We start from the raw sequence: 25738 nt of genomic DNA on the forward strand, positions 1-25738 counted from the left end.
GCAGAAGAGTTAAAATATGGAGATAAAATGAAGTTGTTATCATGGAACATTGCGGGTCCGAGCGCCAGGGTGAACTCCCCCGATTGGCAACAATTTGTAGAACTATATGATATATGTCTCTTTCAGGAGACGTGGTTACGTACTCCAATGTACCATCTAAACTTTCATATAGTGGCTATAAAGGGAAGCAAGGGTCGCCCGGCAGGAGGACTCACTATTTGGGTACGCCAAGATCTTGGCTTTGAAATCCACCCTCTAGTTACCCAAAGTAATAATATTCTTGCGGTACGCCTTATTGTGAGCCCTACAATTAAAATAGATATTTACAATGTTTACTCCAGGGGGCTGGTCGGGGGGCAAAAGCTCAAATGTTTTAACTACCTTGGAGGAATTGTTTGATGGACATTCCCAGGACCCAATGGTTGTGACTGCCGGAGATTTCAACACAATCTTCGAACCACTGGGCCCTGGTGAAATTGACCTTGCAGGCGATGAGGACGAAAGGTGGGGTATCCCTAGGCTGAACTTACCTCCGGTGAACAGATGGACCGATGCAGCCATACAATTAAAGGGGTTCTGCTTAGAGAAAGGGCTAAGGGCAGCAAATGGGCGTACACCTCGGACCTTCATGGAGCCCATACCTTCAATAATGGCTGATCTAGTAGCAGAATAGACTCTCTGTTTGTTAATCTTAAATTTTGTCATCTCCTAAAGGACATGTCCATGTAGGAGCGTATGGAAAGCGACCACCACCCTCTATGCTCTACTTTTGAACTCCGCGGTCAGCTCAACGTGAGCAACCACGGAGAGAGACTAACTTCTCTGGACTTGATTTGCTCGAATGACACACGGCATTTGAAATGGGCAAAACTTGTCGAGAGTCCTGAAACGCTGACTGCCATCAATAAGGATATGATCGACACCCTAGCCAGTCTTGAGGCTGGCCTGCAAAATAATCCCGATTTCCGAAAGGAAATTACTGGCATCCATAACTCTTTTTTCTTAAGGTTACGCACTCACTTTGTAAGGCGAACGCCTAGGCCAAAAATCACTGCCCAGACGCAGAACTCATGGTTTAATGAGGCTTGTAGAGCGGCATGAAATAGATTAGGGATGGAACTTAAATCAAGGAATCCTGTGAGAGTCCGCGAGGCACGAAATAATTATAGGAGGACTCAAGTTTTGGCTAAAAAAAGAGTATGATGAGAATAGGTGGCAGGACCTAAGAGTGGCATGCATAAATAGAGACTCTAAATTATTCTGGAATCTCGCCAAATGGGGTAATGGGGGCCACCCGTAACGCCCGCAGAACCATGTCGATAAACATCAGTGGGTGGATTTCTTCAAACCCCAGTATGCCTGTAAGGACGATAATGTGAGGGCACCGGAGGATTGTGTGCATACTCTTTTTAGAAATGCACCCTTTGTACCGGCCCATATAGAGAGAGCATTGGGAGCTGTAACGGAAGGTAGAGCTCTAGGTATTGACAGAATCTCCGCTGACCTTTTTTTAAACAATAAATTTAACTGGGTCCAGAACATCACTATTTTAGCTAATGCCATTGCTCAAGGTGCTCCAGTCCCAACATCATGGAAAGGGGCTGAAATTGTACCCATCTTTAAAAAAGGCGACAAATCGAGACCAGAAAATTACAGGCCCATAAGCTTGATAGACTGCTTACTAAAAGTTGTGGGTCGCATGGTCTTGAATATTGTTCAGGAGTGGATTGACGAACATGCAATTCTGTCACCCTTTCAGGCGGGCTTTTGGTCAAAAACCAGCACAGTGGACCAGATCCTTCATTTTATAACACTATATTGGTGCACCGTGGTCTTGGGGAATGGTTCACTTTATGTTGCTTTTGTTGACCTTAGGTCAGCTTTTGACCTAGTTCCTCGCAGCAAATTAGGGTCTGTCCTATCTGAGCTGGGGATGGCACCTGAGTTATTGACAATAATCATTTGCCTGCAAGAGGACAATTTTGCCCACATAAGATGGGGTGACCAGGGAAGTGTCACAGACTCATTCCTTGTGGCCCGAGGAGTCCGCCAAGGATGCGTGTTAGTGCCAACACTATTCTCGCTTTACATTAATGGTATAGTGGACTCCTTTATGCATGTAGCCACTGATGCCCCAGTTGTGGCCGGTATCCGCACACCTATTTTACTATTTGTTGCGGACTATACGCTCATTTTATCTAAAACCCCCAGCGACCTCCAACGTGCCCTAAAGTGTTTTAACGATTTCTGTACTTCTCGGGGATTGGAAATTAATAATAATAAAACAAAATGTATGTTCTTTAACCAGCATAGATCATTTAGGGGCGGTATAACAATGGATAACCTCCCCTTGGAACAGGTTAAGTCTTTTGTATATTTGGGCATAACTTTACAAAAAGATATGGAATGGAAGGGCCAAATGTATATGTCTGTTTTGAAATTTCGCCAAAACGCAGGGGCTATTTACACCAATTATAGGCTGTCACATACTAAACCTATAAGTCCGGTCATACGAATTTATGATTCGAAAGTTTTGAGTTCTACATTGTATGGGGCTGAGTTGTGGGGCTTTGAAAACCTTAGGGCGATTTCTGTTGCAGAAACAAAGTTTTTAAGGAAAATCATAGGCGGCCCACAAAGTACCCCCTCAGGCCCGTTGTTGTATGACCTTGTAAGGAAACCAGTAGCGGACCTGGCCAGACTTCACCCCCTCTTATATTGGCGGAGGCTCTGGTCCACAAAGGAATTAAAACACTATGCGTTAGGCATTATGGATGTTATTCTGGCAGATAGCCAACATAGAATCAAATGGCTTCGGGAAATCAAGTCCCTTCTTGAAATGATGGGCATGAGTGTATTATGGACAGACCCTGCCGATGCACCTTTCCCCTCCAAAGAAGCTCTTAAGGCAAAATATTGGGAAATGGTGTTCTGCAACACATACCGCAGCCAATCTTCTTTATCTTTAATGGGTAAATTTATGGAATTCAAATCCTCTCCCTTCCTTGAGCAATACTGGGACACCATAACTAAACCCCGTGACCGGAAATTATATTTCCAGTTAAAGATAGGCACTCTGCCAATCAGATCATTTACTGCAAATTGTGGTAAAGGCGAGTGCGATAAATGCCCTTTTTGCATAGTCCAAATCGAAACAGTACCCCATGTTCTCATAGCCTCCCCTGCATACTTTACTCCCCGGCATGCATGGCTAAGTCCGATAGCTAAATCACTGGGCCTTAGAAACTGTGCCGAGGCAATGAGAGTACTTTGTTCCGACCCCGCACCACCAATTGCCATAGCAATGGCTACATTTCTAAGCTGGTCATGGAGTATGCGTATGCGCCACATTGGTGGAATCCAAAGCTGAGTAACACCTAAACTCCCCAGATTACAATAATAGTTACAATTAATTATTCTTGTATTACATTTTGATTCTTTTTAATACCTTTTAATCAAATGGATTAAATGTCCTTTCTTCTTTTTATTATATTTACACGGTATATTTTAATGTCTGTAATTCATGGTTTTTAACATACTCGTTTTTTTTTTCAGCTGTTATATGTATGTGCTTTAAGACTTAATTGTTGTAATAAAGCTTTTTGAATTTGAAATAAGTTGTAAAAATGGGAGCTTGGATGGGGTATTGGAGCCAAATTGGTGGGTTAATTTGATAGATGGTGAGAGAAGTTAGTTACATTTACATATTTCTGAGAGAGGCAGTTTGTTGTGTATGGCCATCAGCTCTGTGAATGAAAGATGTGAGGTTTAACCTGCCTCTCCAATAAACAACCTCTTTACAAACTAAAATAAATCAATGAGTTTTAGTCTGATCCCAAAGGACAGAATACATGAATATAGCTTATTTTTTAACCCACAATAATAGGGATTGGTGCTCCGTATGGCGCTGCCAAGAATGCCAGAAGTTTTTGCAGGACCAGTGTTTAACAAACTCAAGCAGCATCCATTTGAGAGGGAGAAATGGCAAAGTAAAAAAAAACTGCCCCACAGGGAATGAGAAAACACAGCTAATCCATCATATGGCGCCCTGCAGTGATATTAGTAGTTTTTGCTGCCTTGTCTTTAATAGTTGGAACCAGATTCTTTTAAACTCTGAAAATAACTGTTGAAGCATGAACTCAGAGACATGGAATGGTATTGGGTGTCGGGAATAAGGGCCTCTCTGCTGTCCCCCTTCTGATGGACCTCTGGATTGCTCTGCTGGAATTGAATTAGATAACAGATTTGTGTTGAGGTGTGCATTCTGTAACTTAATTTTGGTGTAATAATAGGATTAAAAAGCTGAAGTGGGTTTAGCTCATAGAAGGAATTCATAAGTATTGAGGTTCTAACATAATCCTAGATTATACCAGAACAATTTATTAAGAATGTGCCTTTAGAGAGCAATTCACAAAGGGACATCTTATTAAAGAGATGACTACTCACATATATTTCTGCAGTGGTGGCTCCTCCACTAAGGCAGAGGAGCATACCTCCACTACGTTTTTGCAGTGAAGTAAAGTGAATATAAAATGATTATAACTTGTGTTATTATCATTTTATTGTCTCCTACTTTCTCAGCTTTGTGTGAGGGGGAGGGGGTCGGTAAGGCGTGGTAGCACCCTCATAAGTGTGCGCAATGACTGCTTAGTCGGCCCTCTCGGGCCGCCCAAAACAGTCTTGCCCACTTCGCATGTTCTCCATGCAGGCTGAAGTACAGCCTACATGGAGAACATGTCCAGGCTCCCAGTCAGCATCTGAGCACCGAAACGTGGCGCTCAGACCAATTACAACGCTGTTGAAACAGCGTTGTGATTGGCTGATTAGGAGCCTGGCTGTGCTTCCTGTTGTGGCCGAGCGAGGGAGGATTACGAAGGAGGGACGCTGCAAGAAGGTATGTTTTTATTTTTATTTTAAATACCCACTTCCCCCACGTCCTTCCCCCCTCCTGCCCCCACTTCCATACATCCGATCTGTGCCAGCCACCGCTGTATTTCTGCCTGGGTGAAAACTTCTAGTTCTGTGCAATACACCAACACCAGGCAGGTTTTTTTATCCAGTAGGAAGAGTAAGTGTCTCCACCACCGAACGTGAGACAGCTGAGACATATGCAACAGTATTTATTGCTATCAAGTTACTACTTGTAACTTTCCAAGCATATTGTTGGTGTATTCCTGTAAGCGTATTCATTTTTTTGCAATGTGGGAAAAGCTCACTGCTCTAGGAATGCAGAAGAACACGTAAACTTTAATCTCCTGAAGAAAATCATACTCACCTGACAAACATTAACATTGGAAGCACATAAACACAGACCACACCCTGGCGTCTGCCCTCTGCCACTTAAAACTGCTTGACCTGGTTGACTTCAGACATCAGCCTAAGCTTCCAAGATGCAGCCCACACACTCAAGGAGGAACTTCTCTGAGGAGGAGAAGAATTGTGGTAACGTTTGTAGTAAATCACAGTGGTAAACTGCATGGCCTGCTGGCACAATCACTGAAGCTTAAAAGGCAGTCGTGGCAGGAGCTCACAGACTCTGAGAATGCATTGAGAGTGGAGGTATGCACTGTGGAGTGAGTGGGGTAGCTAAATAATGTGGCAAAATGAGAGAAGGCGGATAAATTACACGTTTTCTGGACCATAGATGGCAAAGGGGTCTTCCTAGTGGTCAACCTGAATCCACCTCTAGCTCACTCTCCTTGATGTTTGTATCCTCACCACCATCTACATTATCCTGAGATACACGTGCCACACTGTTCTCAAACAGTGCATATCTCACGCTTCATGGATAGACACTCATCTCACACGTCTCTCACACACAACTTTCACTCATCTAGGGTTAAAACAGATTATCCGGAACTTGATACCTTATAACTTTCCTGTTATAACATCAATTGGTCTAGTGTGACATCAGGAGTAGCAGTAACCTCTCCCATGGCAAGCTAAAAACAAGACTTAGCATCTCACCTCATCCTTAATACCCAGCCAGGTATGCCTCGCTTCTCACGATTGAAGAGTATGTATCTTTGATTGTTGTAGCTCAATACTGTCGCTGGGACGTATTGTATGTATATGCAGAAATAATGTACTTATCAATACTATAATTTAAGTGAATAGGGGTCAAATAATTGAATTTCGTAGCGTGCCCTGCATCGCAAAATGCGATGCAGCGCTACGAAATTTGTTTTATTAATTAAATTGTTTACTTACCTCCAATTATCCATATGCCGGTTTTTAGCACCCCTCACCCTGCCCATCCCTTGCCCCACCTCTCTGCCCCACCGCAACTCCCTCCACAGGCCGTGGCTGCCTCCAGGGGTGTCTTAGTAGTGATGGGGCATGACAAACCACAGCACTGGCTCAGACTAAGATCGACGAATATACTAAGCTGACCTCGGACTCCTTTGGGGCCACTGGTGGTCCTCAGGCACCACAGCCGCCTCCCGCACACTCTGACTTTGCTACTATCCTTAAGGCGATCCAGGTCTCAAGGAGGGGTGTTCAAGACTTATGTGTATGAGGATCAAGTGGATGTCCCCCAGTTGCGCCAGAATCTCAGGAATGTCGCCAGTTGGGTGACTGAGAAAGAGACCAGTGGGCTCTTCGTGTAGGATGTGCTGGCCACCTTCAAGCTCCAGGTCTCCAAGCTGCTCTTGGCTACAGCAGTGCTTGAGGAGTGAACAGAGGATGCTGAAAACCGGTTGTGGGGAAACAGCATCTGGTTTGCTGAGTTCCCGGAAGGTGCTGAGGCCTCTGATATGAAGTATTTCCAGGATGAGTGTCTGCGGTCCTGGGTTTAAGCTGGCAGGCTGTCATCGTGGTTTGTGGTAGAGAGAGCACACAGATCCTTGGCCCGAAGACCTCTGCCTGGTGCTCTGGTCCGTCCAATGGCAGCACGGATTCCCAACCATCAGGACAGGAATGCTATCCTATGAGATGCCGGGGTGCACCAACGCCTCTGCTTCCAGAATGAGTCTTATGGTTTTCCCTGACTATACTTGAGTGGTCCGGCAGCATAGGCACTCTTTCAAGCAGGTCAGGCTGAAGCTCCAGGCCCTCAACTTGAAGTAAAAGCTCCTTTTACCAGCGCGGTTGAATGTGGTATTTAACTCAGATACTTACTTCGTCGATACCTCGGTGCAGGTTTGGGAGTGGGAGGTGTAGAGGAGGGAGCTTCAGCAGCCTGATGGGCTTGGGCGAGCATGGTTCCTAGAAGGGTGGGGGACGAGAGAGCACTTCTCATCTTGTCCCAAGCCACCCAGATGGATGCGCGCTCAATCTTGGAAGACTCATTCATGTCATGCAAGCATTGGGGATACTCTGACTTGTTTACAGAGGAAGCACATAGACCGAGGGTGCTGCATAGGGCATCATGTTGACAGACAAGCATGATCTCTTCCGAAGCCTGGGTGATTATCCCGGCACCTTCGTGAGGCCCTATGTGGAAAGATGGGCTCATCCTGGAGATATATGATTGGACAACGGGGGGGTTTAAGTATCAGGTGTTTTTGTTTGTTTTGCTCCAAGCTGTCCTTATGACAGTTTTTGCTGTTGCTGCTTCTTTGCAGGTCGCTGTACAAATATAAGAGTGATTGTTGTAAGGAGCTAGGATCCTAAAAATTTTGGAGTCCTCTAGGGCTGTGAGTGTGTTGGCCTTGAGCTCTATTTTGCTAATGTTATGTGTGGGGTTAGGGCGAATAATGCTTTTTGGTAGAAGTATGGTTTGGGGGCAGTTGGGAGGGTGGATTGTTATGTTTATTTTAAGACTCTTTGACCATGCAGCTCGGAAGCACTCTCAGTCACATATTGTTTGATCGGGTGACTCTGGCACCTCACATGTGGTTGTGTTCTCACTAGACCTGAAGGTGTCCCTGTACTTGGGGTTTGACACAGTTACCTTTCTGTCCAGATGATGGCGTTTATAATACTGGCTTGGAATGTAGGAGGCCTGCTGGATCTCATAAAGAAGTCCACTATCCTTCGATATGTTAAGCTATTCCAGAGGGTAGTTCCTATCTTTCAGGAAACTCTCCTGCTGGGTGCCCCTTGTCCATTCCTTGCCACTATGGATATGGTTTTTTCCTGATGACCCAGGAGAGGGGCCATCTTCCTCCATGAATTCCGTGAGTGGTGTCTGCTTCCCACATGGACCCTAAGGACCCAGCTTTTGTCCTGCCTCGCCTTGCTTCCTTGTCGAAGACCCTTCACTTCAGAGTCTGTCCTTGTGCCTTTCTTCCTCTTCCTATTACTCTTCGTCTCCATCTCGTTCTATCTTTGTCCCTCTCTCCTTGCCCTTTTCTCTCTCTGTTCTTTACCTTCTTTTCTGTCCATCTGACCCTGTACTTCTGTTGATTCATGTACCTCCATCTCGGTCCCTTTCTCGTTCTTGATGTCCTGTTGCTTACCTGTCTCTCTATCCCTGTTCCTCTGTCTCTATTTCTCACCCCCTATATTCCTGCCCCTCTGTCTTGTCCTTCTGCCTCTGCCCTGTCCCTAGCCATCTTCCTCTCTTCCTGTCCCTGTTTTTATTTCTCTCTTTCTCTATCCAACTGTCCCTTTCACTCCGTCCCCATCCCTCTATGTTGGTGCCTGTCCTTTGCCAATGCCTCTCTACCTTTCCCTTTGCCGCTGTCCCTTTGCTCTCTGTTCCTGATACTCTGTTCCTGATACTCTGTTCCAGTCCCTTTGTTTATTTTCTTGTCCCTCTGCCAAAAAAGGTAACATGTTTACAGAAATTGTAATTTACGCATGAAAGCATGTCGTTTTCCTGAAATTGTACATTATTCTTAAAGAATGGCCCTGCCTTTAGCGAGCTATTTCCTTTCCTCTCTGCCTTTCTTAAACGAATGAAGGTAGTACGTTTTTAAGCTCTTCCAATGTGTGTACACACCGGGATGATTTAAAACATGGCAGTGTTATTTTACCTCTACCTTCCCCAGTTAGGGAAGACATTAGCGGTATAAACCTCTCCATCCTACCTGCGGGCGGCGGTGTGTAATGTTTGATCTGCCAATTTAGCCCAAGGTTGGGGAGTATTTTTCTAACCATTTCGATTTTTTGTTCAAACGTGTAGATAGTGGGTGCTCAGTTCATCACTGTGAACTGAGTGCTGAGAAAGTGGTGAGCTCACATGGAAACCCGCTTCCAGCACTGTGATCACACCTCTTCCGGCACTCATTACTCAATTTTAAACAGAAGTCAGGGAGAGCTGTAAAAACTACCTGCTTCTCCATGACCTGAAAAATACTGCGGGCCACGGTGGAGTGATACAGTGACTAGCTGCCCATGCACCTCAATTGAGAATAGTACACAGAGGCAGTTATGATCTGCGAAATACCCACCAAATGTTGCAGGGCAACAAATGTGGGGCATAACACAGCTGTTCCATCACTCTGTTAATAATTATGAGGCGAGTGGTGGGTGAGCTATGAGCTGCCACTCTACTTCCTGGCATATATGGAATTTGTTGAGCCACAAAAAGCTGTGCACCTAGCATCTACTTCGACCTTGATTTTAACCCTTTCACCATTGGTCAAGGTGATGGGAGGCGGAGAAAATCCCCAACACAATTTTGCACAGAAAATTGGCTATTAAGTCGACAGTAGCAAATACAACAAGATGATGGATGGAGTGCTGAAGCTTTTCAACCAATCACCCCAGTCACAAATCTGGGTTTAACTCATCGATTTTTTGCTCACTATGCCACCCAAGTTTGGGCCCAGCCGTATGCAAATCTGTCTTGACCCTGTTCCTCATGGGAACAGTCCAGCCAGAACTGCCAGGCCAGGTCCACCATGGACTGGAAAAAAGCATCCTAGGACCAGTTTGGGGGTTTCATCCCTCATCAGCCAGGCTAGCTGGAATCCAGTGGCACAACGAGCAAGGGGCCCACATCTGGGCAATCCCTTGGCCACATAGGGCGAACATACCAAACACAACATGATGATGGATGGAGTGCTGAAACCTTTCAACTATTCATCTCCAGTAACAGATCTGGATTTTATCCATTGTTCTTTTGCTCACTATGCCACCCCCATTTGAGCCCAGCCATATGCAAATCAGTCTTGACCATGTTTCTCATGGGAACAGTCCAGCCCGAACTGCCAGGCCAGGTCCTCCCAGAACTGGAAACACGCATCCTATGACAGGTTTTGGGGTTTCACCCCTCATCAGCCAGGCTAGCTTGACTCCAGTGGCACAGTGAGCAAGGGACCCACATCTAGGCAAACCCATGGCCACATAGGGTGAACATAGAAAACTTTGCTTTCTTAAGTCAACAGGACAGAAAATGTCTAAGACAATTTTGAAGTGTATGGAGGCTAGTAAGTAGGTAAACTGCAGGTGTGTATTCATAGCTTGACCACCCTTGGGCAAGGCAGGTTCAGGATGTGCAAAAAACACAATCCACACTTTGGGAATATGAGGCTAGTAACTAGCTCTTTTGAAACAGGCTGGGTGTAGAATTAGCCTTTCTGTCCTTCAGCATGTTGCAGGGTTACAAAAGACGTCCCTCCCCTTACACTGCAATGCAGAATGAGGCTGATGGACCACAATCCATTTTTAGCCATAAGGCAAGGTTAGAAGGGTGGAATGACTCTGGAGCAACAGGTAACTACCCCAGTGTACTTAAAGGTCACCCAACCACCCTTTTGCAATGCAAGACGATAAACGCTGATGAACTGCTCCCCTGGCTCTAGACAAGTCTGGCGAGGGTAGAAATCAAACCTACTGCCCTTGGGAAACATTTTGGAGGCGCATGTGTAGCTTACTTTAGTCATGGTCAGACCTTATGAATTGGAAAAAGCCATTTTTAAATCACTTCTTTCTCTCCGAATTTTCCTTATATTTCAGTATTGGCTGGACAAAAAATAATAAAACCAAGAATGAAGAAGAAGGCCTAGGGGCAGATTTATGTTAACTGGCGCATCCCCAGGGATGCGCCAGTTAATATGCGCCACAGTGCGCCACAGCTCCGCCACCCTTGGTGCGCCGCATTTACAATGCGGCGCACCATGGGGCAAAAACGGCACAGATGCGTGACGCATCTGTGCCGTTAAGTTGGCGCATTGCTGGAGTTGCGTCGCAAGCGTGACGCAGCTCCAGCAAGGCTCAGGGGTGCCCCATCTTAACAATGCTGCGTCAAGACCTACGCCTGCTTCAAGCAGGCGCAGGCTTTTGACGCAGCATTGGCCTGAAAGTGACTGAGTGAAATCTTATAGATTTCACTCAGCCACTTTTGCGAGGCGCACCTGCCCCGGAACGCCCACCCTGCGCTGGAACGCCCACAAGCGGCGCAGGGCTTTACAACGTGACGCATCTGCCTAGATGCGTCACGTTGTAAATCGTTCGTAGGGATGCGCCACGTTTACGCCGCCTTGCGTGACGCAACAGCGGCGTAAACGTTGCGCAAGGGCCTCATAAATCTGCCCCTTAGACTTTGTGCAACCGATGTTGCTATGGAGAAAACCCTTGAAAAATGCAAATTTTAGAATCACCCTTCCTGCAATAACTAGTGAGCTGTTTACCACTCCGCACCAAATTTAGAATTGTCTGGGCCTGAACATTGCGCTAACTTTACCAACATTTGGTCAAAAAATAAAAGGGGTCGAAGGTATTAATGGGCTAAAAATGGGATTCCCTTTAGTGACGAGTCAATTTTAATAATTGATAATCACACTACTGATGTTCTTGTCTGTATAGGGGCAAAGATCTTCCGATCCATAATATAAACACAAACACACTCAATTGAGGATTCTCTAGGAAAATGAGTGAGGTGACGTGGTCCTACAAATAATTAGGCAGTGAGGCAGACAGACATTTAGAGATGAATAAGGAACTCTGGTCACAGAATAAGAAAATAAAATGTTGTTTTATCGTTAGCTCTGTGCACGAGGCAGAAGGTGAATTTTATACTTTCACTATAACCTCCCAGGAGGTGGTCTAAGCCACTCCTAGCCTGAATTTTATTAACAGGATATACACCTGTGTCCCACCTAGGTCAAGGAGGAAAATGACCATTTCCAGATATCCGGTATATCCATTTGTAATAGTTATGAGCACAAGTAACTTCATTGATACCAAAACAAAGTCAGAATCTGAAGATTTAGAATGGAAGCAGCACTCACTGACCTCCGTTGAATCCACGGAGTTAGAGTCACTGACACCCTCTTGGCATTTTATCAATTGACAATCCAGAATGTCGTCAGGGTAACCTTGGACCATCCGTTATTTTGTTCTCACACCCATTGTCCATGCTCATCCTTTTTACAGACGCCTTTTGTCCATAATTCCTGAGACTGCAACGAGCTGTGCTGTTCCTCTCCGAGTTCTGCAGCTCTCACTGTTGAGGCCAGTTTGCACTCCTCCTCTGAACTCAAGGGGCTGCAACAGCCCCTCCTTGACCTCACACATACCGTCGTCCGGCCCATTGGCATTGTGTCTGCCTGCTGATTGTCGCATACAGAATGACAATGGATGAGCAGTTACTACATGTGGCACGCCTCCTCCTGCCCCGGCGTGAGGCTCGGCATTCTGCTTTTGTCCAGGGGCAGAACTATCATTGCCTCAGCCTGTGCCGTGCACCAGGTTCTGAGGCAAAAGACCCCTTTTCCTCACCCCTGCATTGCCTAGGCACAGCACTTCAGTAGCTGATTGTGAGACAGACTGGTGAAGGGGGCATAACCTATTAACTAACGTGTTTCATTTTATTATAATCCATGTTTCTGTGCAGTTGTTATTCCAACATTTCCAGTTAATGGAGAACGCAAAAAGAGCGCTATTAAGAATGCCAAACATAACATAACCGCGGTGCACTCATCCCATAATCCCACACTGTAACCTACTAAACAAATGCTCCTTGCTGTAGCCTTAGATGGATTTTCCCTCATTCTATGAAAAATAGCTTTTTCGTAACAAACAGTGACTTTCTACCTGTAAGTATTTATGTATATGTCATTTCAGTAGGACAAACCTAGCCAGTAGGTGGAGGAGCGCAGTACGAGGCCCAAGACAGAATTGAAGTCTAGATATATGTGCCAAATCATTGAAGGGCATATTGATGAACTTTTCACAAAAAACAGGGCAGGAAGTGAAATAGCTGCACTGTGTTGAGTGGAAGGGAAAGAGCAGAGCAGCGTAATGTTTTCGAATATATGGCACAATTCTGTTCTTTCATAATGCTGGTGCACTTGTGGTTGTCTAGTGCCAACATGGGCACCCTTGTGTCATGGCACAAGGGTGCCTGCATTGTGGTCAGGTTCGTTTTTGTGCAGGAAGGGATTAAGGCTATAAGGCTATTTCCTCTTTGTGGGTGTGCTGAAGAAGCTTGGGAGCTTCTCTTGAGAAAACTTACCTCAATAATTGAAAACAGTCTTACCTTAGAGTGCTGCCAAGGGGCACTTTTTGGTGAGAATGATGGAGGTATATCGAGAGGGATGACAGGAGGGAATGCTGGGTTTCACTCTCTTTCATAGTTGATAGGTGTCTCCATGAAATGCTAATCACATTCTTCCAATCTTTTTTTTAAACCAACAGAGCATTGAGTGGGCACCACCCTTAAGGGGTCACCTATTTAGCCCAAGGTCCATGAATATCTGTGAGATATGGGAGGCTCAGTGGCCCTCACCAAATTCCATGTGGGCGGGTTGTTATTTTTTGTTACACAACTGGAACAATGTATTCTGGGATATGTGGTTTAATGTGGTTTCTCTTTTGGGTATAACTAGAGGGGTCACACATGACATGCAGCTGCTTAGCAGTGATGATCTTTAATACTTTTATATATCTTTTGGAAGTAGCCTTAGCAGTGGTAACAATTGAAACGTTCTTGAATGGATGTGTTGGCCCTCCCAGAGTCCAAAAAGGTGACCCAAACTTTCTGCAGAAACCTCTGCAACAGACACTGAAATCATTCAGGGTTTTAGCATGTTTGTTCAAAAATGTAATCCATCTGTCCTGGGCAACCTGTTTTACTCATTGCTCAGTCTCACTTTCCAGTATATACCACTGTCTGTAGTAGGTTTTTGTGTAGTTTTCTTCCTACGTTCTAATAGGAAGCTGACAAGTCTCACTCTTGACCACTCTCAGTGACTCAATTGACTTAAAAAGGAATCTTGGGAAACTTCTGACTGCAGGCAGCCAAGTATAAGAGCCAGATGATAGAAGCTAGCAGATCTCACATCACTTTACAGAGGACTAACAGCCTGAGGTCCTTTAGTATTTCTGCAATGGGGTTGAGCAGACGGTATTCTCTTTCAATGGAGTGGCATTTCCGTCAACACTAGGGAAGTGAGTAAAAGTAAACTTAGAGACCATGTACGCTGTTTGAGTAAACAGGGTCAGCATGGAGTTTGCACATGTGATTGACGAGGAAGTTCATTAAACTGCAGTATGAATAGGAATTTCATGGAGAGAAGAGAGAGGTGCTTTAATTAGCTGCAGTTCAGCAGTAGCGTCAGGAACTGAAGGCGAACATAAACTTTATGTACCTTAGAGTGAGGGGTGATAAAATAACTTGAGGTTAAGCAGCGTGAGAAGGAGCCTTTTGAAACTAAGGGGTAGCAGGAGCCTCTGGGAACTAAAGTTAAGGCAAGAGACTTTGAGAGCTGAGCATAAGTTGGAGCCTGAAGTCCTAAATTAATCAGGGCATTATATGTGATTCTATGAGTAAGCCTGTTTGGATTAGGTTCAGCAGGAGCTTTGTAAATCTATGGGTGAGCCTGAACCTCAAGGTCTTTGTGTGTGTAGAGCACAGAGAGAGCTTGGAGTAAATGGATGCCTCAGGAGATCTCATGGTCAACATTATCTTCACCGAGCTGAAGGTAAGCAATCGGTTCCAGGTAAAAGTGATCAAGAGAAACAGAGCCTAATGGTGAACAGGGATCTAAGCGGACCTACATTTGAGTAGGATTCCAAGACACCAGAGAGTTAGCAGGATTGCAAGGACGCCTAAAGTGAGCAGAAACATCTTGGTATATTTGTGTGAGCAAGATTCTCAGGAATGGAAGTCTGAGCAGGAGTCTCAGAGGACCAAAGAATGGAAATGAGTTTAAGGGTCTTGAGGATGAGTGCATAGTTGATGGACCCAGTAATGATAAGCAAGATCCTCATTGTCGTAGGGTGAGCAGGGCACTCATACTTTAGAGTGAAAAGTAGTCACACCTAGGGGTTAACATACCCCCTGAGGACTTGTAGGTCAATCAACAGAGGAATCTCTGTGAATGAGCAGGAGCTTCAGGACCTAAGAGCAGGGATAAGATGCATAGAAATGAGAGTGAACAAGGGCAAAATGAGATTTGTCAATGTCAATGTCAAATGTTCTTGTTGAACGCACATATCACGGGGAAGGTCTCAATGCACTAGCAAAGCTTCAGCAAGATGGGTGGTGTGATAAACAGATTACTGGATAAAGAGCCAAATTTTTAATTCTCTTCGAAAGCATTTGTGTTCAGCTATGGATGGAAGATGCGGTGGCAGCTTATTCCAAAGCTTGGGGGTCAGATAAGAAAATGATCAACCCTCGCATTGGGCCGTTCTGATGCATGGTAGGACAAGATTGAATTTAGTGCTGGATTTTAGAGGTCTCCCGGGCTTGTACCATTGGAGTTTCTTGGCAAGGTATCTAGACTATGGCCAGTATCATACATAATCTGTTGTGTGTGAGGCACAGGATTTTGAAATGGCCTCTCTGTCGCACCGGAAGCCATTGGAGAGTTTTAAGGCTGGGAGCTGAAGGTGATCTGGGTGGGAGATTTAGAATAAGTCTGGTAGCAGTGTTCTGAAGAATGTGGAGTTTGGAGAGCAGATCTTCATTTAATGCAACCAACAGTGCATTTCCATAATCCAAGTGGCTGATAATAAGACCTTGCACCAGAAGTTTCCTGGCTTCTATTGGTAACCGTTTGAAAATTCTGCGGAGAATCCGCATGATCCCATAGCAAGTGCTGAGTACCATTTTAACGTGGGTTTTCATGGACAGTGTGTTATCAATAGTTACTCCAAGGTTGCACACTGCTTGCTTGGGAGATGAACATGGACCCAATACCGAGGGCCACCTGTCGTTTGACCAGTGTTCCTCCACTCTACTAAACAAAATGAACTCGGTCATTAAGTTGTAGTTTGTGCCTGCCCATTCAATCATTAACATGAACGATACAGTTCTTGAAACGGGATTTTGTGTCCGCGTAATCTGGACCAAAGGTGATAAGTAACTGAGTGTCAACAGCGTATGACACTGTTTCAAAACCATATGACCTGATGATACCTGCCAGCGGTGTTAGGTAGAGGGTAAAAAGCATGGGGCTAAGGATGGAACCCTGTGGGACACCTATGCTTACTAGTCGACTTCACGAAGATATAAAGTCAAATATGGACAGTTGCTTTACGGTCCATTAGATAGTTCTCAAGCCATTCCAGGGCCTTCCCCCTGATTTCCACCTCCCAGAGTCGATGTTTCAAGATGCTATGGGAGATGGTATCAAAAGCCGTGGATAGGTCCAGAAGGACCAACAGTGCTGATTTTCTTTTATCCAGTGCAAGCCTGATGTTATCAGTAACCTCTACAACCGCAGTTTCCGTGCTATGAGCTGCACGGAAACCGGATTGAGAAGGGTCCAAGAGACCATGGTTCTCAAGGTGGACAGTGAGTCGTTTATTGACCAAATATTCTAGTACTTTCCCAAAATAAGGTAACAATGAGATAGGACGATAGTTAGCTGGTAGACTGGGATCGGACGTGGGTTTTTTGAGAATAAGTTTAACTTGGGCAGTTTTCCATCTAGTGGGGACCCTGGCTTGTTACAATGATATATTAAAAATCTTAGTGAGTGTAGTTGCAAAGTCAAAGTCAAAAAAACTTTATTCGGTTATTTGAAAAAACAACCATAAAAGCATTACAAACGGACATGTAATAACACATAATGATATAAAAGAGTTTTTAAAAAAATGATGATTAAATTCCTTGTACATGATTATAGGAATGAAATTTTACAGACAAAACATGTACTCAAATATTAAAAAGGAGTTAGTATACAATCATAGAAAGAAGTTTAAAAATAATTTTACTAAAAACATATGTAAATGTAAATGTAAAATGTAAATGTAGGTGTACTTATATAGCGCAAACCTGTCATCCAAAGGACATCCTGGCGCTTGCTTAGGGAACCCGTCCTGGTATTCCCCTGTGAGAAACCCCGGCAGGGTGTCCACAAGGTGAAAGCCAGGCATCCCGCCGCGAGGGGCCGTAGTGGAGATTAAGCAAGCTATTGCCCAGAGTTGCAGAGTGTGACCCCGTGATTCGAGTAGGCACCGGAGCGAGAATTGTCGAGTCCGTGGAATTTTTGAGCCCGAGACCCGCCGAGGCGGGGAATCGAACCCTGGTCCACGGTCGATCTCAGCTTCCGGGTCTGCCGCCTCTAACCACTGAGCCACGCTCAGAAATATCAATTTCAAGAACAGTTAACCTTCCATACTTTTCCTGAATGTGAGTGCCAATTTTAAAAAACTGCACACAAATAAAGTGCAATCCCATCCTAACATCTGAAGGTAACAAAGTGCTGGTCTGTGTTGGGAGAAATTAAATTTTTTGAGGCAAGGTTTTAAATATAGCCTACGTGGGATGTCATAAAATGGACAGAAGAATAAAAAGTGTGCCAGGTCTTGCGGAGACTTTTCGTCGCAGCCGCAAGCCAACAGCACTTGTCCTCGGTGGGCTCCCCTTGGCACAGCCAGCAATAGATGAAATAGATCCAACCTGAATCTTATCAGCAGGAAGCGATCGTAATTTGTCATTGGCCATGTCAGGTACGGTTCCATGAACAAGGTTGTTTGTAATACCACATGTTTACGTACACTACCCTTTGTTATTTCGCCGGCCTCCCTGTCTAAGTGCCGTAAGGTAGTAAAGGTCTTCTTCACAGAAATAACATCCTGTTTTGTAATGCAATCCGGATCTAGGAAAAGATCGGGGCGGCCGATTTCCCTAAAGCAATTGCTTAGGTACTTTAACCAGGGAACCTTGAGCCTGTTTTCCCATGTTAGCGCTTCCCTCAGTATTAGCTGGGTAAGAGGGACATCACTATTTGTCCAGCATTGTAGCCAGCATACTAAGGGTTTTACTGCTATTTTGTCACATAGGTATGGTACACCTAGCTCCTCGTGTACAGAGAAGTTTGCTGTTCCACCAGGGACCCTTAGTATCTTTTTAAGAAAGTTGTTTTCTGCTATTTCAAGCGCCCCTAGTGAGACATATCCCCATAGCTCACTGCCGTAGCATGCTATGGCGACACTCTTGGCCTGGTTTAGTTGGAGTAATGCTGCCACTGGGCTATTTCCCATTCTTCTTGCAAAGTTGAGTATTGCAGCATTTGCCCTAACTCCCTTCTTTTTTTGAACTACGGGACCCCAGTTCAGTTGGTTATCGAACAGGACCCCTAAGTAGGAGAATGTTTTTGTAATCGGGATTTTTACCTCATTTACAGTTAAACAATTTGTTTTTTTACTACCTTGGCCAACCTTCATTATGAAGGATTTAGAGTTGTTTATACTCAGATCACGAGATTTCATAAATGTAAAAAAGGAGTTTAATAACGTTTGAAGACCTTCAGCGGTTCTAGACAAAAGGACTGCATCGTCCGCATAAAGCAGGACTGGCAGTCCTTTACGGCCAATATAGGGGTAATCTGCTCCTGTACTTAAAAGATGCTCTTCCAGGTCGTTTATATATAGGTTAAAAAGGAATGGGGCTAAGATGCATCCTTGTCGGACGCCCCAGCGCACACTGAATTCCCCTGTCACATTTAAATCTCGTGTGAACCGGACGTTTGACCTTGTATTAGAATGCATGTCTGCTAGTAAGTTAATTAAATTCTGCTCTACGCCCATTTTCGCCATGGCTGATCCAGAGCTCTCTACGGCTCACGCAGTCGAATGCCGACGACAGATCTATGAACGCCATGTGAATTGTACCTTGTCGGGCCTTGGTATACTTCCCTATAATTAGGTACAAATTCAAACACTGGGTAATGGTAGAATGTCCGGGTCTGAAACCGTATTGGATGGGCGATATTACGTTATTTTCGTCTGCCCATGCGACCAATCTGTTTAAAATTACGCCCCCCACTACTTTGACAATACAATTGATCAAAGAAATTGGCCTGTAACAAAGGGGGCTATTACGGTCCCCTTTCTTGAACACGGGTACGATGGTAGATACCCCCCATGACTTTGGGCAGCCAGAAACCACAGCCGCATTTAGTACTGCGGTGAGTACTGGAGCCCATAGTGATCTGCAGGATTTAAAAAGGTCCGGTGGAAGATTATCCGGTCCTGGAGCCTTATTACTAGTAAGCCCATCGATTCCTTTTTCGACCTCATTTATTGTGAAGTGCAGTGGATTTCCCTTTAGTACAACATGCGTGCATTCTGCCTGCAACTCGTCACTTTAAAAAATGGAACTAAAATAGTTAACCCACTCTGCTTCTGGGATATTTGTGCCCATGGTAGAATCAATTACGTTGTCAAAAAGGGGTTTATTTATGATATCCCAGAACTTTGCACTATTTCTTAGTGTTTCAGGGTCTAAGAGGGACTCCCATACATTTTTTTAACTTCTTTTTTGCGATTTGCAAGAGTCTTTTTATATCTAGCTCGAGAAGCTTTTATAAGCGCTAGGTCTCTAGGTTTGGTTTTTAATGCCACCTTAAGCTCGCGGCCAGCCTTTGAGAAATCATTATCGAACCATTTTGGATTACTATTTAAGTTCCCTCTAGTTGCCACCGTTAACATTGATCCTACTATCTTTGTGACACCCTCGAAGGATGCCAAGACTTGTTGCGGTGTTGATGCAGGTGATATGCATATCGAAAATTCAGAACTACAGGTACTGTTAATAGTGTTATACAAGTTTTCATGGTTCACCATTGACCATTTTAAGCGACGCTTCCCATTTATACATTTTATGGACCCACAATCCGCTCGTGGCTTCCACTGTTCAAAAATTCCCCCACCCATTTTAATACACATAGGATTACGATCACTATAAATACTCATCTGGATGTGGAAGTTCAAAACAGCGTTGGCAAGGTCAGCAGATAATAGAATATGGTCTATATATGATCCAGTAGTGTGACCTTTAAACGTGGGAATAAGAAATAGAGTTTGATCCGCTACCGTTGACATTGCTGAAATTAAATTATTTTCATTCATTAGTGAGTTTAAATACGTTCCACGCCGCGAATGATCAAAGTGGAAGCCATCCAGGTTATTACATCCTAGATCATCAATGGCAGTAACTCTGGGGTTTCCGCATGGATGTGTATTAAAGTCACCAACAAGCAGCAACTGGCGGGGCAGTCTCTCAGTATTTTCTCGCAAAAAGTCACACAAAGACTGTATATTACAATCACCTAAATGGTTAATCGCATTATAAAAATTAATCAGAGTGTAAGTAGTGTTACCCCTCTTTAGCTTCAAAACCTGGATATTTCGATTACCAGAGTGGTATTCAGATTTAGAGCATATAAGCGACAGATTAACATAAATTGCCAGTCCCCCCTTTGCTCTACCACTGAGTGAAGGTACAGCTGGAATAAAAAAACTTTGAAAACCCTCAATATGTACATTTTCCCCCACCAGCCATGTTTCCTGTAGACAAATTACCGCATATTGTTTAACTAGAGATAACCAGCCGATATCATTAGATTTATCTCGGAGCCCTGCTATATTCCATGATATCAAACTTTCATTGCAGGATGATGGTGGACAAGAGGTTTTGGTATGTGTATCTGTGTCAGATTTAGCAGGTAAAATATTTTGCATTGCGCTTAATTGCCTGTCCACTTGTCCTGCCACAGAATTATATATTGTGTCTATAGTTAAAGGATTATGCATATCTGGTGGATTGATATAGTTATTTGTCTGAGCTGGTAAGGCAGGCAACTCATAGGTAGGTCCATGAATCCCAATTAGATAGTCCTCCTATCCCGGTTCTACCCCTTGTTGACTGTGATTCACATGAGTAGGGGAAAGAGGTATGTCCGGTAGTCATTCGACCCCATCCAAACCTCCCTGTCCATAGAGGGCATTGAACCTGTTCGAAATAGGGATATTATACTGGTTATTAAAATGGGTGGGATATTGATATTCATGTTGATGTATCTGTTGGGGTCTTTCCCACCTATCTAATCTGCACCCCCAGCTATTGTCAGGTGCAGCTATACCCCATCCATTTGATGTATCATTCCAGGCTAGTCTTGAGGAAGCATGATTTATCTTAGGGTAGGTCATGCTACGTTGTTTTTTACCAAAAAATTCTAAGGTGAGTGAGACAATGGTACCTTTCCTGCGTTGGGGGGAAATATGCTCGATAAGATGTTTGGTAATGTGACTGCGTTCATAAAATTTAAGATTACGCAGTCACCGACAAACTTTTTTGGGTTTTGTCCTATCCAGGGTACCCTTCTCGCTGACTTAACCTCTTCTGCTAGCTGGTGTTTCCCGTGAGGGGCCACCTGCATATTGCCAGACAGCCAATGGAGGGCCTTGCTTGTCAGTGATGTAGGGGTTTCGGTCTGGCCAGTAGCCAAAGATGGGACATTTGCAAGTACCAAAACTAGGGGTGATGCTTCTTCGATAAAGTGTAGGGAGTCACCTTCAAGGTTTATTTGCATTTCAGCTGAATTTAAAGGTAGGTCTTTTTTTTACAATAAAAAGTTATTATGTGTTACTGATGTGTGTCCAGGTGAGTTAGACTGTGTTACAATTGCACCTCCCTCTGTCACTGTCATATTAGGCTCTTTGGTAGTATTCGCTAAGTTAGTGACTATAGTTGACAGGTTTGTTAACTCATCCGTCAACATTTTCTGGGCCATGCCCAGTTTCTTCACTTCAGTACTAAGCTTATCGAGTCTAGCCACCACCGGTTTGATAAAAGCCTTAAGCTTGCTATCAAACATGTCCGCAATCCTACTTAATAATTCATCATCAGCTAACTGTTTGTTACTAACATCCCCTTTACCCACGCTTTTATCCTTAATTTTTGGGGGTGTTGCAACCCTCTTCCTCCCTGCTCGATTTGTCTGTGTCTTTCTACACTTCCTGATCGCTCGTGTATTAGGCACTAGAGCTGGGGGATCTTCAACTGTACTGTCCGCCTGTATGTCCGCATGTACAGGAGAATCCTGCACAACGTCATCAGGCTGCAACTCAGTATCGGTGACATGGACTGAGTCTTGGTCAAGCTCTAGAAGGAAACTGTGATTTTGAATCTCACTATCTAGTGTCTCAGTGTCTGGATTTGATTTCCTGCTTCCTGAGAGTATAGTTGCAATCTGGGGCACGATTTTCATGCAAGGATGGGGTGGGACAGGGTCCACGGGAGAGCCTGATTTAATCTTGGTTAGGCCGCCTAACACTTCATCAGTGGTTAGGGGTTCGAATTCCAACAGCAGATGCACACCATTTAATTCCAGCTGTGAGGGTGGCATAAACAGGCTTCTATTATACTGATGGAGGTCTGTGTCACCTTGGGGAAAAGATGAATAAATGGTTCTAACTTTATCTTCAAAAAAGGAAGCTACAGAATCAACCCATTCTTGGGTTGGAGTGATGGGAGACTGCTCTACGTAGGGAGAGGTAAACTCTTTCAGTATTTTGTAGCGCTCTTTACTGGAGTGGGTTGCATTATTTATTCGATGTGTTAGATACAACTTTTCTTCCACTTTAGTATTCTTTATGTAAGTATGGTGAGACTGTTTATATTTTATTCAGTTTTAGTTTTCCTCCATTGGCGTTCAGTTGTTCTACAGGATTGTTTGTCTCCTTGACAACAAAGCAGGCTTGACCCCTATACTAGACCCTGAGTTATTGTCCTTTCTTTTTAAAACCGGAAGAGACCCTCGTAAGGGTATCGAACGCTGTCTCAAGCAGTGTCAAGATAAACTGCTGGACACCTTAGGTCCTCTGGCAAGAATTCTAGACCTTGCAGAGGAATCCTCTATTAATGGTACTCCGGTTGATACCGAACTCTTAAGAGGTTGGAGTCAACGTGCCTTATGCCTCCTTGGAAATGCCAATGCTAGCCTCACATCCGAAAGGCGTAGAGGAATCCTAATTCGGATGAACCCCAAGTTGGGGGACCTAGACAATAAAGATGTTGAGGGAGACCCTAATGGACTCCTCTTCGGAGAATCCTTTATTAAAGTTCTTGGTAAATACGTATCTACCTTCTCTGCTTTTAGCAGAGCTCAAAGTAACATGAGAAGGATGTTTGGAGGCAGACAAATTTTTGGAAGGGCTGACAGAGGAGGACCATCTGTCAGCCGAGGCTACAACAGGTCCTTCTATTATCAGAACCAACGTGGAAGATACTTCAGAGGGAACAATTCCTTTTTCCCTCAGAGAGGACGCAACTACCGCAATCGTGGAGGTGGAAACAACCGGGCAAAGTTCCAAGGTCAAGGAAATCAAGGTAAGAACCCCTCCTTTTGGTTCTTTCCTTCCAAAGGTAGGGGGAAGACTTGCTACTTTCAGCCAAAACTGGCTATCAATAACAAACGATGCATGGGTTCTAGAAACAGTGAAAGGTTTCAAATTAGAATTTGTTTCCATCCCTCACCAGACCTCACCCCCCTGAGAACTAATTCTAGACCAAGATCAGTCAACCCTAGTAGACGAGGAGATTCGTCAGATGCTGGAAAAAGGGCCAATTTTCATTGTATCCAAGGCTGGCCCCGGCTTTGTGAGCACAATTTTCCTCGTAAAGAAAAAAGACAAAGGTTGGCGCCCCGTAATAAATCTGAAGCTCTTGAACCCCTTCCTCGTGTACAGACACTTCAAGATGAAAGGTATCCATCTTTTGAGAGATATTCTTCAAGAGAAGGATTGGCTCATAAAGCTAGACCTGAAAGACGCTTACTTTACTGTCCCTATGGATACCGATTCTCAAAAATATCTGAGGTTTCTATGAAAAGGTGTAACCTACCAATTTCGATGTCTTCCTTTCGGCCTTTCTTCAGCTCCTTGGTGTTTCACCAAGATACTGAGACCGGTTGTTGCATCTCTAAAGAGAAGAGGAGTTTGTTTGATTATATATCTAGACGATATCTTATTGATGTCCCAGAATCAGGAAGAACTCCTTCTCCATATGAGGTGGACTGTGGATATTCTGGAGTCTTTAGGCTTCATTATCAATGTAGAAAAATCAGTCATGACTCCTTCGCAAAATCTAGAATTTCTAGGTTTTCAAGTAAACACGTCTTTGGCCCAACTCCAACTTCCCTTGAAGAAATTGGCAAAAATAAAGAAGGAGGTCTCCTATGTTTTATCAAAAGATTTGGTGAGTTTAAGGGAATTAGCAAGAGTAGTAGGTCTCTTATCATCATCCATCCAAGCGATCTCTCCAGGACCACTTCACTACAGGGCCCTTCAAAGGTTGAAATCCACAGGCCTCAAGAAAGGTCTTTGGTATTCAGACCACATTCCCTTATCTCCGGAAGCGCGAGCCGATCTTCTTTGGTGGCGGAACAACCTAGACAGTTGGAACGGAAAAGCCATATTCGGGAATACGCCGGACCACATTCTGGAATCCGATGCGAGCAATTTCGGCTGGGGTGCCAGATTGGGAAATTTGGAAACAGGTGGGAAATGGTCCCAAGAGGAACTATCTCTACACATAAATTGTTTAGAGATGATGGCGAGCCTGAATGCTCTTATGAGTTTCAAATCAATTTTGAAGAACAGTGTAGTCTTGATCAAATTAGACAATTTTACAGCCGTCTCCTACATCAACCATTTGGGGGGAGCGAAATCTATTCTATTGGCGGATCTAGCCAAGGAAATTTGGTATTTCTGCTGGAACCAAAAAATTACGTTGAGGGCGGAATTCCTTCCGGGCCGTCTAAATACCAGAGCAGATTGGAACTCAAGGTTCCTGAGAGACGCGAGCGATTGGAAGTTGAATCCTTTGATTTTCAAGAAAATTCAGGACTTATGGGGTCCATTCGAAGTAGACCTCTTTGCCAGCAGACTCACCTTCCAAATAGATCGCTATTTCAGCTGGAGACCAGACCCATTTGCTTTGGCAGTGGATGCTCTTCTCCAACCGTGGAACACTCTCAGTTGTTATGCCTTTCCTCCTTTCGCTCTAATCCAGAGAGTCCTTCTGAAAGTTCGTTCAGAACGATGCCGCATTATCCTGGTTACCCCCTTTTGGAATTCCCAAATTTGGTTCCCAGGTGTGTTGGAATTGGCCATGGAAATCCCTCTCTTTATCCCAGGGAATTTGGATCTCCTTCTGGGTCTAGAAGGAGACTTTCATCCTCTTCTCATAGAAGGAAACATGAACCTTCTTGTCTGGAAGATTTCAGGGGTTCTACAAGATACTCAGGCCTTTCAAGGCAGGCTAAGAGCCTTTTGGATGAATCATGGGCTCCCGGAACAAGGAGAAGATATACCAGTGCTTGGAAAAGATGGTGTAGTTGGTGCATGGAATGGAATTTGGATCCCGTGGAGGCACCTGTAGTGGATGTTGCTAACTTTTTAGCGGACCTTTTTAATTCAGGCCTTTGTTATAGAACGGTTAATTGCTATAGGTCAGCAATTTCTGCAGGTCATTCCTTGTTAAACGACTTTTCTATTGGTACCGATCCTTTGATTCGTAGGGTAATGAAAGGCATAAGATTGAAACGTCCTCCTAAACCCAAATATACTTCCATGTGGAACGTTAATGTTATTTTTGACCTTT

Source organism: Lissotriton helveticus, chromosome 2_1 (assembly GCF_964261635.1).
Source record: "Lissotriton helveticus chromosome 2_1, aLisHel1.1, whole genome shotgun sequence".
In the NCBI taxonomy this organism is placed as follows: domain Eukaryota; kingdom Metazoa; phylum Chordata; class Amphibia; order Caudata; family Salamandridae; genus Lissotriton; species Lissotriton helveticus.